The following is an 18,662-nucleotide window of genomic DNA, read 5'->3' on the forward strand; positions in this document are numbered from 1 at the left end:
GTCTAGAAATCTCTCCCACTCATCCACTAAAATCCACTCATTCTACAAAGTTGAGGACAGGCAACACTTAACTCTGTTAGGTCTTCCTATTTCTTCCCTAACCTCCCTAGGCAAACTCCTAGTCACTCACTCCTCTCAAGTCCCACTTCTACTTCTGCTTGCTTTTTCGCCTTGAGTACAGGATCTATGAAACTTCTCAGCGCTCATTCTAAATTGTAAGTCCTGAGCCATGGACACCTACGGCTCAGCTTCATATGGGGGGCTCCATGTTACTCACTTTGTACTTCTAAGAACTGTACGTTTACTTTTGTGTGCAGAACTTGGGACATATGTGGCAGTTAGCAGCCTGAGACCCTTGGACTTCGAATCTATGCTATTTTCAACATATATTTAAACTACAATATATATTAAGCTAATAAATTTTATGCATAGCCTGAATTATTATACAAGTCAAAATATTTGTTGTTTCTATAAATGACATTTCAGTTTGGTTAAGCTGGTTATCCATACTGATCAGAACCTGCGTTTGGCAGTTGTATATATAGAGCTCCAAGGCTAACGGGGTCTCTGGTTAAAAACAAAAAACTGGGAGTCACTGTCCTAGGTGCTCAGGAAACATTTTTTAATGAATGTATGAGGAAACTGTTATTTCTTTCACTACATAAAGAATTTCTTCCAAAAAATTAGGCCCATATTCCTTATTGGCAATTCTGAAGTCTGAAAGCTCTTAAAACCAAAAGTTGTTCCATAAGTTTGGCACAAAACTTATTTTGCAGCAAAACCTGGCTTGAACTGACCTAAGACTCAGTTGTGTCATAACATTCCTCCCAGAATATTTGTTGAGTGCTGGTGTTCTGTTGCTTTTTTCTTGTTCTTTGTAACCATGAAAATGTCAGAGTCAAAGATACCCGTTGTAACAGTGAGAAGATAAACAGAAGAAGCGTCTCTCATTAACAACAGCACAGACAGTGAAGTTATTACAGAAGCTTGATCCTGGGGTCTGTGAGGCATTTTACTGAAGATTATGGAGTAGAATAATTGTTAAATATGACTTAAAGAAACAGAAGTTGTTTAAGGTATATAGTGATAATTAACAAAAATTAATAAAAAGAAAATGCTGCATAGGACAAAAATGTAAGATCTTGACCATGTTTTGGTTGAGTGGATTCCACAAGAAGGGAACATATATCTAGAATATAGGTAGACTGTGCCATGAAGAACGGAACCTGAAGGTATGTGTGAACATTTATTAGAACTGGCTACAGATATTAAAGAAGCATCATTGTGTAAAATAATCTGAAAATCAAGTGGAAAAAGCTTCTAATGATCAGAAGACATCAGAAAATTATGTGAGTAAATTTGATAAAACCATATCTGGTAAAAACCTTATTCTTGAGCAAACTGACAATGCTGATGAAACAGCTCTTTCCTGGAGATACATTCCTGGAAAGACATCAACAACTCTGAAGGGTGAGATCCACAGGTCTTGGGTGTGCCACAGCTGCTGCCCACGTTAGATAAAACTGGCAGTGACTGGAAAGAGCAGCCTCCAAGATGTCCAAAAGGTGTACATGCCTTACCTGGGCTTCACTATGCAAACAAAACATAGGTAGCCAGAGAAATACAGTAAGTACCCTACATGTGAACCTTCAAGTTTTGAACTTTCAAACCGTGTTGTTAGTTCATGTGTCTGGTGTACACTGTCATGTGTGTGCATCCTCTACACGTGGCTGTGCTTTTGTGTACTTTACTGTACAGTACTGTATAGAATACAGTAGTACAGTATCTTTATTTCAAGCCCAGGATGTCCGGAAGCAAGCATAAAAGCAGCGGTGATGTAGCTGGTACTGCTAAGAAGTGCCAAGTGATAACGATGGAAACTAAAGTGAAAATAATTGAGAGAGTGGAGCGAGACGAAAAGATAGTAGACATCGCTTGTTCTAATAACATGAATTGTTCAACCATCGGCACGATTCTAAAGAACACGGACAAGATCATGGAACATGTGAAGTCTGCTGTGCCGATGATGTCGACAATAATATCGAAGCATGGAAAAGTGATGGAGGAGATGGAGAAACTTCTCGGTGTGGATGCAGGATCAGCATCCATGGTCGAGTCCCACTTAGCTTAATGCTGATTCAAGAGAAAGCTAAAAGCCTTAATGAAGACTTGAAGAAACATAGTGAAGAATCAAAAGATGCATCTTTTAATGCCAGCCATGGCTAGTTTCATCTGTTCAAGGCTACAGCCAACCTTCACAATGTAAAAGTGGTGAGGCAGTGAGTGCAGATACGGTAGCTGCCCGGGACTCTCCTGCAACACTTCTAGAAATTCTTGATGAAGGCATGTATTTACCCAAGCAGGTTTTTAATGTGGATGAGACAGGACTGTACTGGAAGAGGATGCCAGACCGAAGTTACATCAGGAAGGAGGAAATGTTGATGTCAGGCTATAACTCAGCAAAGGATAGGCTAACTCTGTTGTTTGGTGGCAATGCTTCCGGCGATATGAAGCTGAAGCCTCTTTTAGTTTATCATTCAGAGAACCCAAGAGCCCTTAAAAACACAGCCAAGGGCTCGTTTCCTGTTGTGTGGAAGAGTAACCCCAAAGCCTGGGTTATACAGGCCATTTTCCAGGACTGGTTTTTCCACCACTTTATCCCGGAGGTAGAGGAATATTGCTTGAAGGACATCCTATTCAAAATTATTTTGCTGCTCGACAATGCTCTGGGCCACCCCCCATTCATGGATGACTTTCATCCCAAAGTCAAAGTAGTTCATCTACCACCGAATACTATGTCACTCATCCAACCTACGGACCAAGGAGTTATAGAGACTTTCAAGAAATATTATTCACATCACACTTTTCATCAGGCAGTAAAGGCAACTGATGAACCAGGAACAACCTTGTGACAATTTTGGAAGGACTATTACATCTACAAGGCCATAAAAAACATTGACTTTGCCTGGTGTGAGTTTACAGCCGTCACCATGAATGAGGTTTGGAAGAAACTTTGCCTGCAGTTTGTTCACGAGTTTTGTAGATTTGAGAAGGTGGATGAGGAGTCCAAAGAGGTCTTCAGCAACTGAGTGACCCTCAGCGAGAAGCTGGAGCTAGATCTGCAAGAGGACAACTTCACTGAACGCCCTGCTGTGCAAAACGAGGAGCTTACTAATGAAGACCTGTTGCAATTGGAGGCCCAGAGAAAGGACGAAGGCAGACAAGACGAAGAAGTAACTGAAGAACCGAAGAGATTCACAGCATAGGAAATGGCAAGGGGATTTTCCTTGGGGAGGTACTGTTAGTTTCTGAGGCACAGGACCCGAACGTAGAATGGTACACGAAGGTTGCAGCAGCCATTCAGTATGCAATCCAGTGCTACCGGGTCATGTGTGACGAGAAAAAAAGAGCTACTACCCAGACAACACTGTATCGTTTTTTGAAGAGGGTAGATAGAATTGAAACCAGCAAGGAACCAGAACCTGTGCCATAACGTCAGGCATGAGTGAAACTGCAACTTGCCCTCTGTCTCCCATTGCTGACGATCCTTCAGCTCTACCATCTCCCACCTCCTCTCCCTCCTCCAGTCAGTAACTCTTCTTGCCTGTTCATTTGATGTCAGCCCCTGTATGCCGGCTGCTGTACTGTACTAGTGTACTTTTCAAGGTACCATACTGTAAGATTAAAAAGGTTTTATTTTTTCTGTTTGTTTTTTACGTATTATTTGTGTGAAAAGTATTATAAACCTATTACAGTACTGTACTATATAGCCGATTGTGTTAGTTGGGTACCTAGGCTAACTTTGCTGGACTTACAAATTGGACTTACGAATGGTGCTCTCTTGAACGGAGACTTCGTAAGTAGGGGACTTACTGTACTGTGACGGGTCAAGAAGGATTTTACCATGGCAGTGGGCGTTCACTGCAGGCAGGCTGCTCAGGAAGGACTGTGAGGTTTTACTCTTCCTAGAGAAGCGCTCCACATGCCTACCCTGAACTTCTTGTGATGCCAATGTGAAATTTTACCCTCCGGGAAGAACAAGTAAAATCACTTAAGAAATAAGACAAAAATTGCCCTAGGTGCTTGCTTGCAGCAGTTAACGAGGGCCTCAGAATCAAAGACTTCCTGGAAAAGTTCAGTCTTCAGGATGCCATTAATACAGGTGTTAAGGCTTGCAATTACGGTGATAAGTCAATATTAAAAGTGCTTGTCATTGATATGATGCATAACCACACACTAATTATGAGAAAAATCAGACAAACTCAAATCGAGGGACATTTTACAAAATACCTGACCAGCACACCACAACAGTTTCAAGGTTATAAAAAGGAAAGACTGAGAAACTGCCACTGACTCAAGGAGACCAAGGAGACATGATGATTAAACGCAACGGGGTAACCTGGATTGGATCCTAGAACAGAAAAAAGGTCATTAATGGGAAAACTGGTGAAATCTGATAAAGTGTGGGCATTAAGGAATAGTATGATACCACTGGTAATTTCTTAGTTTTGGCAAATGTGCCAGGTTACTTAACATTAGTGGAAGATGGGAGCAGAATATATGGGAACTCTGTAATATCTTTGCAACTTTTCTGAAAAGCTAAGATTATTTCAAAATTAAAAGTCTGTGCTTGGACTTTGGTTTACAGTGGTGTTTAAAGCTAAATCCACAGATGAATACTTTGAAGGATTTCATATCACTAATGAGAAGACCACCTTTTGCTATAAGTTTATCAGCTAAAAGTATAAATTAAGTTGACATCAATGAAACATTCCACATTGACAATGATGCTTCCATTATGCATGTCTTGAGTGGGGAAGTTGCTGAAGTGTTTTTTTTTTTAAGGTTTTGTGTGGATGTATTTTTTTTCTTGTGGTAAATACACATCATAAAATTTACCATCTTAACCATTTTTAAGTGTACAGTTCAGTGGTATTAAAATACAGTCACATTGTTGTACAACCATTGCCGTCATCCATCCCCAAAACTCTTTTCATCCTGTGAAACTGAAACTCTTTTCCTTATATAAACAACTCCCCAGCCTGCCCTCCCCTCAGCCCCTGGCAACCACCATTGCAATTTCTGTCTTTATGATCTGGGCTATTCTAAGTACCTCAAATAAGTGGAATCATATAGTATTTGTCTTTTTTGTGACTGACTTATTTCACTTAGCATAATGTCCTCAAGGTTCATCCATCTTGTAGCATATTGCAGAATTTCTTTTTTTTAAGGTTGTATATACTACATTTTGCTTATCCATTCATCAGTGACGGACACTTGAGTTGCTTCCATGTTTTAGCTAATGTGAATAGTGCTGCCATGAAAATGGGTGTACAAATATCCCTTCGAGACCCAGTTTTAAATTCTCTTGAGTATTTAGCCAGTAGTGGAATTGCTGAATTATATAGTAATTCTATTTTTAACTTTTTGAGGAACTGCCACGTTCTTTTCCACAATGACTGTACCATTTTACATTCCCACCAACAGTGCACAAGTCTTCCAGTTTCTCCATATCCTTTCCAACACTTGTTGTTTGGGCTTCCTCTTTTTTTTAAAATCAGTTTTATACACATCAGTGTATACATGTCAATACCCATCGCCCAGTTCATCACACCACCACCCCCACCACCCCCCACCTTCCCCCCCTTGGTGTCAATACGTTTGTTCTCTACATCTGTGTCTCAATTTCTGCCCCGCAAACTGGTTCATCTGTACCATTTTTCTAGGTTCCACATATATGCGATAATTTTCGATATTTGTTTTTCTCTTTCTGACATACTTCACTCTGTATGACAGTCTCTAGATCCATCCACGTCTCAACAAATGACCCAATTTCATCCCTTTTTATGGCTGAGTAATATTCCATTGTATATATGTACCAAATCTTCTTTATCCATTCGTCAGTCGATGGGCATTTAGGTTGCTTCCATGACCTGGCTATTGTAAACAGTGCTGTAATGAACACTGGGGTGCATGTGTCTTCTTGAATTATGGTATTCTCTGGGTATATGCCCAGTAGTGGGATTGCTGGGTCATATGGTAATTCTATTTTTAGTTCTTTAAGGAACCTCCATACTGCTCTCCATAGTGGCTGTATCAATTTACACTCCCACCAACAGTGCAAGAGGGTTCCCTTTTCTCCACACCCTCTCCAGCATTTATTGTTTGTAGATTTTCTGATGATGCCCATTCTAACTGGTGTGAGGTGATACCTCACTGTAGTTTTGATTTGCATTTCTCTAATAATTAGTGATGTTGAGCAGCTTTTCATGTGCTTCTTGCCCATCTGTGTGTCTTCTTTGGAGAAATGTCTATTTAGGTCTTCTGCCCAGTTTTGGATTGTATTGTTTTTTTAATATTGAGCTGCATGAGCTGTTTATATATTTTGGATATTAATCCTTTGTCCATTGATTCGTTTGCAAATATCTTCTCCCATTCTGAGGGTTGTCTTTTGGTCTTGTTTATGGTTTCCTTTGCTGTGCAAAAGCTTTGAAGTTTCAATAGGTCCCATTTGTTTGTTTTTGCTTTTATTTCCATTACTGTAGGAGGTGGATCAAAAAAGATCTTGCTATGATTTATGTCAAAGAGTGTTCTTCCTATGTTTTCCTCTAAGAGTTTTACAGTGTCCAGTCTTAAATTTAGGTCTCTAATCCATTTTGAGTTTATTTTTGTGTATGGTGTTAGGGAGTGTTCTAATTTCATTCTTTTACATGTAGCTGTCCAGTTTTCCCAGCACCACTTATTGAAGAGACTGTCTTTTCTCCATTGTCTATCCTTGCCTCCTTTGTCATAGATTAGTTGACCATAGGTGTGTGGGTTTATCTATGGGCTTTCTATCTCGTTCCATTGATCTATGTTTCTGTTTTTGTGCTAGTACCATATTGTCTTGATTACTGTAGCTTTGTAGTATAGTCTGAAGTCAGGGAGTCTGATTCCTCCAGCTCCCTTTTTTTCCCTCAAGACTGCTTTCGCTATTCAGGGTCTTTTGTGTCTCCATACAAATTTTAAGATTTTTTGTTCTAGTTCTGTAAAAAATGCCATTGGTAATTTGATAGGGATTGCACTGAATCTGTAGACTGCTTTGGGTAGTACCGTCATTTTCACAATATTGATTCTTCTAATCCAAGAACATGGTATATCTCTCCATCTGTTGGTATCATCTTTAATTTCTTTCATCAGTGTCTTATAGTTTTCTGCATACAGGTCTTTTGTCTCCCTAGGTAGGTTTATTCCTAGGTATTTTACTCTTTTTGTTTCAATGGTAAATGGGAGTGTTTCCTTAATTTCTCTTTCAGATTTTTCATCATTAGTGTATAGGAATGCAAGAGATTTCTGTGCATTAATTTTGTATCCTGCAACTTTACCAAATTCATTGATTAGCTCTAGTAGTTTGCTGGTGGCATCTTTAGGATTCTCTAGGTATAGTATCATGTCATCTGCAAAACAGTGACAGTTTTACTTCTTCTTTTCCAATTTGTATTCCTTTTATTTTTCTTCTCTGATTGCCGTGGTTAGCACTTCCAAAACTATGTTGAATAATAGTGGTGACAGTGGACATCCTTGTCTTGTTCCTGATCTTAGAGGAAATTCTTTCAGTTTTTCACCATTGAGAATGATGTTTGCTGTGGGTTTGTTGTATATGGCCTTTATTATGTTGAGGTAGGTTCCCTCTATGCCCACTTTCTGGAGAGTTTTTATCATAAATGGGTGTTGAATTTTGTCAAAAGCTTTTTCTGCATCTATTGAGATGATCATATCGTTTTTATTCTTCAATTTGTTAATATGGTGTATCACATTGATTGATTTGCATATATTGAAGAATCCTTGCATCCCTGGGATAAATCCCCCTTGATCATGGTGTATGATCCTTTTAATGTGTTGTTGAATTCTGTTTGCTAGTATTTTGTTGAGGACTTTTGCATCTATATTCATCAGTGATATTGGTCTGTAATTTTTTTTTTGTAGTATCTTTGTCTGGTTTTGGTATCAGGGTGATGGTGGCCTCATAGAATGAGTTTGGGAGTGTTCCTTCCTCTGCAATTTTTTGGAGTTTGAGAAGGATGGGTGTTAGCTCTTCTCTAAATGTTTGATAGAATTCACCTGTGAAGCCATCTGGTCCTGGACTTTTGTTTGTTGGAAGATTTTTCATCACTGTTTCAATTTCATTATTTGTGATTGGTCTGTTCATATTTTCTATTTCTTCCTGGTTCAGTCTTGGAAGGTTATACCTTTCTAAGAATTTGTCCATTTCTTCCAGGTTGTCCATTTTATTGACATACAGTTGCTTCTAGTAGTCTCTTAGGATGCTTTGTATTTCTGTGGTATCTGTTGTAACTTCTCCTTTTTCATTTCTAATTTTATTGATTTGAGTCCTCTCCCTCTTCTTCTTGATGAGTCTGGCTAATGGTGTATCAATTTTGTTTATCTTCTCAAAGAATCAGCTTTTACTTTTATTGATCTTTGCTATTGTTTTCTTTGTTTCTATTTCATTTATTTCTGCTCTGATCTTTATGATTTCATTCCTTCTGCTAACCTTGGGTTTTGTTTGTTCTTCTTTCTCTAGGTCCTTTAGGTGTAAGGTTAGATTATTTATTTGAGATTTTTCTTGTTTCTTGATGTAGGCTTGTATAGCTATAAACTTCCCTCTTAGAACTGCTTTTGCTGCATCCCATAGGTTTTGGATCATTGTGTTTTCATTGTCATTTGTCTCTAGATATTTTTTGATTTCCTCTTTGATTTCTTCACCAATCTCTTGGTTATTTAGTAACGTATTGTTTAGCCTCCATGTGTTTGTGTTTACGTTTTTTTCCCTGTAATCCATTTCTAATCCCATAGCGTTGTGGTCAGAAAAGATGCTTGATATGATTTCAATTTTCTTAAATTTACTGAGGCTTGATTTGTGACCCAAGATGTGATCTATCCTGGAGAATGTTCCATGTGCACTTGAGAAGAAAGTGTAATCTGCTGTTTTTGGATGGAATGTCCTGTATATATCAATTAAATCTATCTGGTCTATTGTGTCATTTAAAGCTTGTTTCCTTATTTATTTTCATTTTGGATGATCTGTCCATTGGTGTAAGTGAGGTGTTAAAGTCCCCCACTATTATTGTGTTACTGTCGATTTCCTGTTTTAAAGCTATTAGCAGTTGCCTTATGTATTGAGGTGCTCCTATGTTGGGTGCATATATATTTATAATTGTTATATCTTCTTCTTGGATTGATCCCTTGATCATTATGTAGTGTCTTTCCTTGTCTCTTGTAACATTCTTTATTTTAAAGTCAATTTTATCTGATATGAGTATTGCTACTCCAGCTTTCTTTTGATTTCCATTTGCATGGAATATCTTTTTCCATCCCCTCACTTTCAGTCTGTATGTGTCCCTAGCTCTGAAGTGGGTCTCTTGTAGACAGCATATAGATGGGTCTTGTTTTTGTATCCATTCAGCAAGCCTGTGTCTTTTGGTTGGAGCATTTAATCCATTCACGTGTAAGGTAATTATCAATACGTATGTTCCTATGACCATTTTCTTAATTGCTTTGGGTTTGTCTTTGTAGGTCCTTTTCTTCTCTTGTGTTTCCCACTTAGAGAAGTTCCTTTAGCATTTGTTGTAGAGTTGGTTTGGTGGTGCTGAATTCTCTTGGGTTTTGCTTGTCTGTAAAGCTTTTGATTTCTCCATAGAATCTGAATGAGATCCTTGCTGGGTAGAGTAATCTTGGTTGTAGGTTCTTCCCTTTCATCACTTCAAGTATATCATGCCACTCCCTTCTGGCTTGTAGAGTTTCTGCTGAGAAATCAGCTGTTAACCTTATGGGAGCTCCCTTGTAAGTTATCTGTCATTTTTCTCTTGCTGCTTTCAATAATTTTTCTTTGTCTTTAATTTTTGCCAGTTTGATTACTATGTGTCTCGGCGTGTTTCTCCTTGGGTTTATCCTGTATGGGACTCTGTGCACTTCCTGGGCTTGGGTGGCTATTTCCTTTCCCATGTTAGGGAAGTTTTCGATTATAATCTCTTCAAATATTTTCTCTGGTCCTTCCTCTCTCTCTTCTCCTTCTGGGACCCCTATAAGGTGAATGTTGTTGCATTTAATGTTGTCCTAGAGGTCTCTTAGGCTGTGTTCATTTCTTTTCATTCTTTTTTCTTTATTCTGTTCCGCAGCAGTGAATTCCACCATTCTGTCTTCTAGGTCACTTATCCGTTCTTCTGCCTCAGTTATTCTGCTATTGATTCCTTCTAGTGTAGTTTTCATTTCAGTTATTGTATTGTTCATCTCTGTTTGTTCTTTAATTCTTCTAAGTCTTTGTTAAACATTTCTTGCATCTTCTCGATCTTTGCCTCCATTCTTTTTCTGAGGTCCTGGGTCATCTTCACTATCATTATTCTGAATTCTTTTTCTGGAAGGTTGCCTATCTCCACTTCATTTAGTTGTTTTTCTGGGGTTTTATCTTGTTCTTTCATCTGGTACATAGCCCTCTGCCTTTTCATCTTGTCTATCTTTCTGTGAATATCGTTGTTTGGTTTATTTTTTTTGATAGCAGTTATCCTAATGGGTGTGTGAAATGGTTTTAAATATAGTTAATTATGAGGATAACAGTGATGATGGAGACAAATTTGTAAACACAGGTGGTAAAAAAATCCCTACATGAGATGGTGAAAATGTGTGATTAGTCAGTGGCTAGCTTTGAACCATGAACATTTATCAGTGAACATGAGCTTATGGTGGTTTTCATAATTTAGGAGGGACTGCTTAGATGGAAATCTAAATTAATGAAGCATTTGACTTGGGAAAAAGTGCTTAAAATGGCCCTTAGTCCTGCTCCTGCAATCACAGGTGCCACTCCAGCTGCTGCTGGTGACAGGCACTGAGATTCCTCTAAGATGCTCAAGCAACCAGAGGAGATGGATGTTCATGGTTTGTGTATGCACCAGCACATTTAGCTGAAATTGAACCTGCATAAATTTAAAGATTTATAAAATGTTTTCTTAGAAATAAATTACTAGAGTATTTATAGTCTATATTTATCCCACTATTTCATTTAGTGGTTTGTTATTTAAATAAACTATGCACTATTTGTCCTAATAAATACTTCACTACAGAAATATTAATATGTTTGACTATCGTGTGCTGCCTCAGACCCTGTTAGGGCTACTACATTACATACTACTTCTCAAGAAATCTGAAAAATTCTGAATTCCAAAACTCACCAGGCCCCAGGGATTCTGGATTATAGATTGTGGACCTTCTTTTAGTCAAAAAGCAAATAACACATTTGTGAGACATCATTCCACTGTTCTAGGTTAAAATCCTTTCTGAACAATTTCTAACATCTGTCACACTTGGCTGTCCAGATTAATAACTATAGGCACCTACTCTATCTTTCCCTCATAGGATAAAGACCTCTGTTATATTCTGGCACTAATACAAAAACAAAACTTACTTTTTACACAATGAAACTGAAAAGTTTAATCATCTTTGGTGGTAATACTTCTAGACTGTATCATACTCTAATTAGGGGCCTTTAAAGATTATATGAAGCATGAATTAATTCCTCCCTAATAATCCAGCATCATTATTATGAAGATCAGTTTTTAATTGTGAAAACAGGGCCTGGCCCCAGACCATCCGGCTTCCTGAGTAATTGTGTTTGCATTTTAGTCTTCCATGCACCCTTGGGCTCAGACCCTCCTGGCTGCTCTCTGGATAACTGCCACAGCATCATCACTGGAAAAGCTTGTTTGGGTTACCTAAAATAAGAATAAATGATCCAGCAAGAGCTTGAACTTCAGGCATATGTTTTGGCTATTCAGAGGCCCTCTTCCCTCCTCCCTACTTTGCAGCTGGATTACTAATAACTGAGGTACCAGGTAAATAACCCCGGAGGGCCAAGGCACCATTGTACATTATTCTTCATCTCTATAAGGATTAAGGGGGCAAATAGAGGCACTAAATCACCCCTTTGGTAGGCCAATGCCACACTGTGCACATCAGGATAACACATACTGGTAGCACAGCGAACACATTTTGCATGTGTTTTAATATTCTACTCCAAATTGCTTGTGTAAAGGGAAAAAGAAACTAACATTTATAGATGGATTACAATGTGCTACATGCTTTGTATACTTTACTTCCTTTAATCAAACACAGTGATGCAGATATTATTCCCCTGTTACAGATGAGGACTGAGGTTAAGTACTTTACCAAACCTCTCACAACTATTAAGTGACAGAAAATAGATTATAACCCATCTATCTCTCAAACCCACTCTCTCAAAATTTTTTCACTTTATTAAAAAAAAATCACAAAATCAATGCATGCCCGTTATAACAAGACAAACAACACAGATATGTTGATGTCTGTTTCCCAATCCTAATTCTACCCTCGAGGCATATATTTTATTAGCTGTGACCAGGGATCGAACCCGGGCCTCCACAGTGAGAGTGCTGAATCCCTAACCATTAGGCCACTAGGGAACTTCTCGACTCACTATTTTTTGACTTTACTATAGTTCAAAAGTAACACACAGTCAGTGAAACTGTACTAGAATTTTGAATGTTGATCTCTTCCCAGGTTAGCGATATGTGGTCTGATACTCTCGAGATGCTGGGCAGTGGCAGCAAACCGCAGCTGCCAGTCAGCCACACCATCACAAGGGGAAACAGCCAATACGCTGACAACCATTCTGTACCCTGACAACTATTCTGATGCTCACTTTCAATAAAGTATTCAATAAATGACATGAGATATTCAACGTTTTATTATAAAATGGGCTTTGTGTTCAAAGATTTTGCCCAACTCTAGGCTAATAGAGTGTTCTGAGCACGTTTAAGGTAGGCAAGGCTAAGCTATGAAGTTCGGAAGGTTAGGTGTATTAAATGCATTTTCAACTTACAATGGGTTTATTGGGATGTAACCCCACCATAAGTCCAGAAAGATCTGTAATCACGTATACACACATATGAAGATTTTCTTGCTTTTTCCAAAAGTAAGATAATTCCATGAATATTACTCTGTGACTTTATTACTATATGATATACTCTGTATTACAGATAAACCATAATTTATTCAACATTTCTGACAGAAATTCAAGGGGTTTTTAGGTTTTTGCAATTACAAACAGAGCTTTAGTAAACTCTTGAACATATAACCTTACAAACTGGAACCTTGATTTCCACAGGCTAAGTGAACAAAAATGACAGTACTAAATGTAGTCTGTGTATTTTTTAATAGATAGCTGGCCTCATTCCCAAAAGGTACAGCAATTCATATTTACAGCAGCAACATACGAGCGCTCGTTTTCTCACCCTCTTGCCAGCACAAAATATCAGTCTCTCTACTTTTTGCCTATTTGATGGTCAAAAGGGTATTTCATTGCATTTCTTTGATTACTGGTAAAATTTAGATTTGTGCTCTTCTGTTATCAGATTTGACTCATAAAAAAAGTGTGATGTGCAAAGCCAAACAATGGAATCTATCTTCTCTAAGGCCTAGTAGTTATTCCTATAAGACAGGGGCAAGATTCTGTGCAAAGCGCACCCTCAGTTAGCCAGCAGGGTCTATACCCAGGGCATCATAGAAAGAAAGGGAAACAAAACTGGACCCTGAGGTGTAGACAGTTCAAAAACAATAAATAAATGAAGAGGTCAGTGGCATTATTTTTATTAACTTTCAAACTTGGAAACCTTTATCAAAACCAGGTCTTACAGGGGAGGGAGTAGGGAACCTTGAAGACTGGATGGCTCTTTTACAACTCTCGCCCCTCACCTGCTAGGTAAATAAGGAAGAGGAAAAATAAATGACAGAAAGGGGGAGAGAGAAAAACCCTGTTTCCTTCAGCGAGGGCCAGGCTCCTGTCAGAAAGGGCCGGGTGCCCGGGGCCTCTGATGCAGGAAAGCAGAGGGGAGCTTGGTCTCCCACAAGCTCAGTCCACAATCTCCAACTGAGAGTGAGATCTGAGGACAAGCCAGAAGCAGTCAGTGGAAGAGCCAGCTTTGGTGTAATGACTTCTCAAACCGGAGGTGTGCCTTTAGACACATCCTAGAAATTCTCCAAACCTTCTTTTCCTATTTTGAAAAATGAGAGAGGGGTTTGGAATTTGTGATGCGTGAGGCCACTTCCACCTCTAAGATTTATAATTCCAATGATACAATGTTGACAGTGTTCTAATAATTCTACCTCATCTTCAATTGGTATCCATGAAAAAGTTGAAAGATCATACAATTTGGAGTCAAGTCTAGGGTTCAAGTCCCAATCTGCCAACTATGTAACATTAGACAAGCCCTGTAATTCCTCTGAGCCTTTTTCCTCATCTATAAAACTGACAAAATAAATCTCATAGGGTTGTTGTAAGATCCAAGTGAGGGGATATTTGTGAGGGTACTTATAAACTGTAGAGGTTAAAACAAACATAGCAGAACATTCTTACTAAGTCTGATCCCCTTCTGCACTACCCAGACAGGGGTCCATACGGTGTTGTTCTGGATTCCCATTGTAACTTAAAGGGAAACTTTCACAATGTCCGGAGCCCTTGATTTCCTGCAAATGAAGGAGGAGGATGTACTCAAATTTCTTGCAGCAGGAACCCACTTAGGTGGCACCAACCAGACTTCCAAATGGAGCAGTACATCTACAAAAGGAAAAGTGATGGCATCTACAACATAAATCTGAAGAGAACCTGCGAGAAGCCTCTGCTGGCAGCTCGTGCCATTGTTGCCATTGAAAACCCAGCTGATGTCAGTGTCGTATCCTCCAGGAATACTGGCCAGCGAGCTGGGCTGAAGTTTGCTGCTGCCACTGGAGCCACTCCTATTGCTGGCTGCTTCTCTCCTGGAATCTTCACTAACCAGATCCAGGAAGCCTTCCGGGAGCCAAGACTTCCGGTGGTTACTGATCCCAGGGCTGACCACCAGCCTCTCACAGAGGCCTCTTACGCTAACCTGCCTACCATTGCTCTGTGTAACACAGACTATCGTCTGTGTTATGTGGACATTGCCATCCCATGCAACAACAAGGGAACTCACTCAGGGGGTCTGATGTAGCTGATGCTCGCCCGGGAAGTTCTGTGCATGCGTGGCACGATCTCCCGCAAACACCCATGGGAGGTCACAGCTGATCTCTGCTTCTACAGAGATCCTGAAGAGATTGAAAAGGAAGAGCAGGCAGCAGCTGAGAAGGCTGTGACCATGGAGGAATTTCAGGGTGAATGGACTGCTCCAGCTCCTGAGTTCACTGCTACGCAACCTGAGGTGGCAGACTGGTCCGAAGGTGTGCAGGTGCCCTCTGTGCCTGTTCAGCAGTTCCCCACTGAAGACTGGTCTGCAGCTCCCACCACTCAGGCCACTGAGTGGGTACAACAACCACTGAGTGGTCTTAAGCTGTTCGTCTGCAAACTCGTAAAATGGAAGTAGGTTGACAGAAAATAAACAGTTTCTAAAAAACAACCCCAAAAAGTCTGAGCCAATCATTTCCATTTTTTCGCTCAATTTAAAATTCACTAATCAAATACTTAAATCATTCATTCCATAAGTACTGACAGAATGTCCCCTGTTTTAGGCACTAGAGATACTTTAGTGAATAAGACACTGGAGGTCACTGATATCATGGAACTTGGCATTGAAGATGTTCTTTTTAACATCTGCATCAGAATAGGAAATCTGGACATATAAATATTTTAGCAAGATACATAAAAGGTAAACAAGCTGTGTCCAGTATTGTAGAGATATGAATTCAACAAATATGTAGGAAGCTCCTACTATGGCCCCAGACATAAGGACTAGGCACTGTTCTAGGTGTTGGGAGGCTCAGCATTGAACAAGACAGACCAAGTCCCTGGCCTTTTGGAGCTTACATTCCACCAGAAGAACTGAATCAATCAGACTATCACTAATTATATATGGAAGATGCAGCCAAAAAAGAGTATGAGGCTGATGTGAGAGGTATGAACATAGTTCTGGAGCCAGAGCTTCAGGCTTCTTTTCCTAGCCACCCTCAGTTTCCCCTTATCGAAACGGAAGGCACAATAAACTCTAACTTGCCCTCCTCATGCCTCATTTCTCCTTCCAAATATTCAGCTTGGACAAGTTAACAGCCTTTACCAAGTAATGAGACGTTTGGGCGTAGAAAATAACCACGACTATTTTTCAGCTGTGGTCAGTTGTTATGGCTTAATTAGATTTTCAAACAGCGTTCATGCACTCTACAAAAGTGTGATTCAGCTTTATCCTTCTTTCAGGTTCCTTTGAATCTACCCCATGACTCACTTAACATAAGGACTCCCACAGCCAATAACAGACTACCAGTTTCCATTTAACCTCTAAAGTATTGATCATTGTGCTGTATATTCAGCTGTATATTCAACAACTGTGGATTCTTTTATATGAGGCACTGTACTAGGTCCTTGCTTCTGGCATTTACAATCACATTTGAAAACTTACGTTAGTTATAAGTCATTTGCATTTCTCTTTTAAGACAGTATGAGTAGATACCATTTGATTAAATGAGATATAGGAGCTCCCACGAAGGAGACATCACTTCTGACTCAAGCAACTAGGGACGAGGAGGATGCAGCTCTGATGAGAGCCTGCTTTATCCTGGATATTTTATGTAGATTCTTCAACTTGATGTGGAATGCTTCACAAAGAACTTGGAATCTAAGACCTTGAGTGATGGGAAGAATTAGGAAAGGCAGAAATGAAGTTTCAGCTGAATACTAAATGACGGCCCAATGCTGGCCAGGCACAATGCAAGGTACCAGGCACACAAGGGTGAACAGTGTGGACCTTGTGGTAAAGGGCTTTCAGTGGGGGATACAAACAAATAAACAGGCAATTACAATCACTATATGGTGTGATGTGTGTTACAATAGGTAAAAACACCAGGGTGACGGGAGAACACAGTAAGGTGTATTTGTTAGGAGTCTTACAGTTGCATTTAATCTAAACTGTGATCGACTGGCTTATGTCAGCAGTAACCTCAGGGTGGATCCAGGACTTCAACAAGGAAACTCTCTCTCTCTCTCTCTCTCTCTGTATCACCATATCCTTTAATTTTGCATATGGTGTGTTCTTCCAGATGAATATTCTTTGACACAGTGACACCAGAGGCAACAGGCAGGCTTCCCAGCTCGCTCTAGTGGAAGGAAATCAGGGAGGGACTCTGGTCCTACTTGGACCATTCAGCTTTCCCTGAAACTGTTGCCCAGGGAAGGGGCACCATGATTAATAAGCTGGGTTTATGCATCTAACCCTGTTGATGGGTGGTAGAGAAAGGGAGAAATACATGCTGGGTCACCAAAAACAATGGCTACTATAAAGAAGCCCCTGAAGGGAACACTGCAACTGTGGAAAACAGCTAGAACACAGCGGAAGGAATGTGCATGGTGAGTTCCTAGGATGGTGGGAGATTAGTCTGGCTGGAGCCGTGGTCACACCTAAGAGCAGGGAGAAAAACCAAGGTCAGCCTGTGGAAGGCTTCGAATGCCTGGCTAAGGACTCTAGGTCAGCCTGATGGGTACGTGGTGACAGCTTTGTTCAGAATCTTTCCAATTTTCCTGAAAATCATTCAGAGCAATGAGAACAAAGGTATGAAACGCCTACATGCTTACATCTTCAGTAAAACAAGGAAGTGAGAAATTTCACAAACTTCATATGGTGTGTAGCATCACTGCCCCCCTCCCCGAACCAGCACAGGAAACCATACGTGCGGTTTAGCAGGTGCCCCAGGGAAGACTAGAAATGGCACAAGAGTCCAGAGGGTGGAGGTACAGCAATTCTCAGCAAAAATTCAACTCAGGAGAGTGCTCAGCCTGGGTGGGAATAGATGTGAGCAGGATTAAGAAGGAAGAGGGCATGACTACTGGGAGAGGAAGAAATTAATCCGTAAGTGCCTGGAGGACCCACAGGTGCAGCTTAGGAAAAAGAGAAGAGCAGGCTGGCAGGAAGGGGCAGAATGCCTGGAAACCAGTGGCTGGGGAGGAACCAGCGGAGCTCCAGACTAGTTGTAGGAGCTCAGCTGAGCCAGGTTAGAATCCTAAATTGAGAGGAGGTCCCGTTACAGGTAGGTGCCATAAAGTAAAGTACACACCCCCATACTGACAGAAGGAAGCCTTGAGCTGAGAAATGAGGAAAGCTCCCTTGTTCCTATCATGGGATTCTCTTGCCAATAGTTGTTTTAGAAAAATCCAACTCATTCCAAAATGATAAAGACTTATAACTCAACATCCAATCAAAGGTATTGTAAGAAAAACATCCATACAAAGGTACCGTCAGAAGAAAATCTGAAAAGGAGTAACAAAACTTCCCTGCAGACTAAGAAAACTCATCAGAGAAATGTGGCCACAAAGCAGAAGAAAATTTTAACCCAACATCCTATTATGAATTTTCAAAAATGTAACAAGGCAGCGGTGGCTATGCAGGGAGCTAACAAAGCAGAAATAACTCAAGGAAGGGATAGTCAGGTCAAGGAACGGAAGGTGACAGACAAGAGGAGGACAGGGAACAGAAATGGGTAGATTTACTAAATAAGTGTAAGAAAAATAAATACAAAATATTTCATATACAAAAACCAAATTACAAGAAACACAAGAGAGAGGAGACACCACTCTAAGGGACACCATGGAAGATAAAAAGAATAGAAATAAAAGTGAAGAAGATAAAATGGAAATGAAT

The 18,662-nt window shown here is 39.9% G+C and overlaps 1 pseudogene across 1 annotated transcript; it reads left to right on the forward strand.

Moving 5' to 3' along the window:
• Positions 1-13,174: 13,174 nt before the first annotated feature.
• On the forward strand, positions 13,175-15,370 carry LOC309792024 (small ribosomal subunit protein uS2-like; annotated as a pseudogene). The gene has a single exon. The product of its transcript is annotated as a small ribosomal subunit protein uS2-like (transcript).
• Positions 15,371-18,662: the final 3,292 nt, after the last annotated feature.

This window comes from Mesoplodon mirus (genome assembly GCF_964341445.2).
Source record: "Mesoplodon mirus genome assembly, chromosome: 16".
Taxonomy (NCBI): Eukaryota; Metazoa; Chordata; class Mammalia; order Artiodactyla; family Ziphiidae; genus Mesoplodon; species Mesoplodon mirus.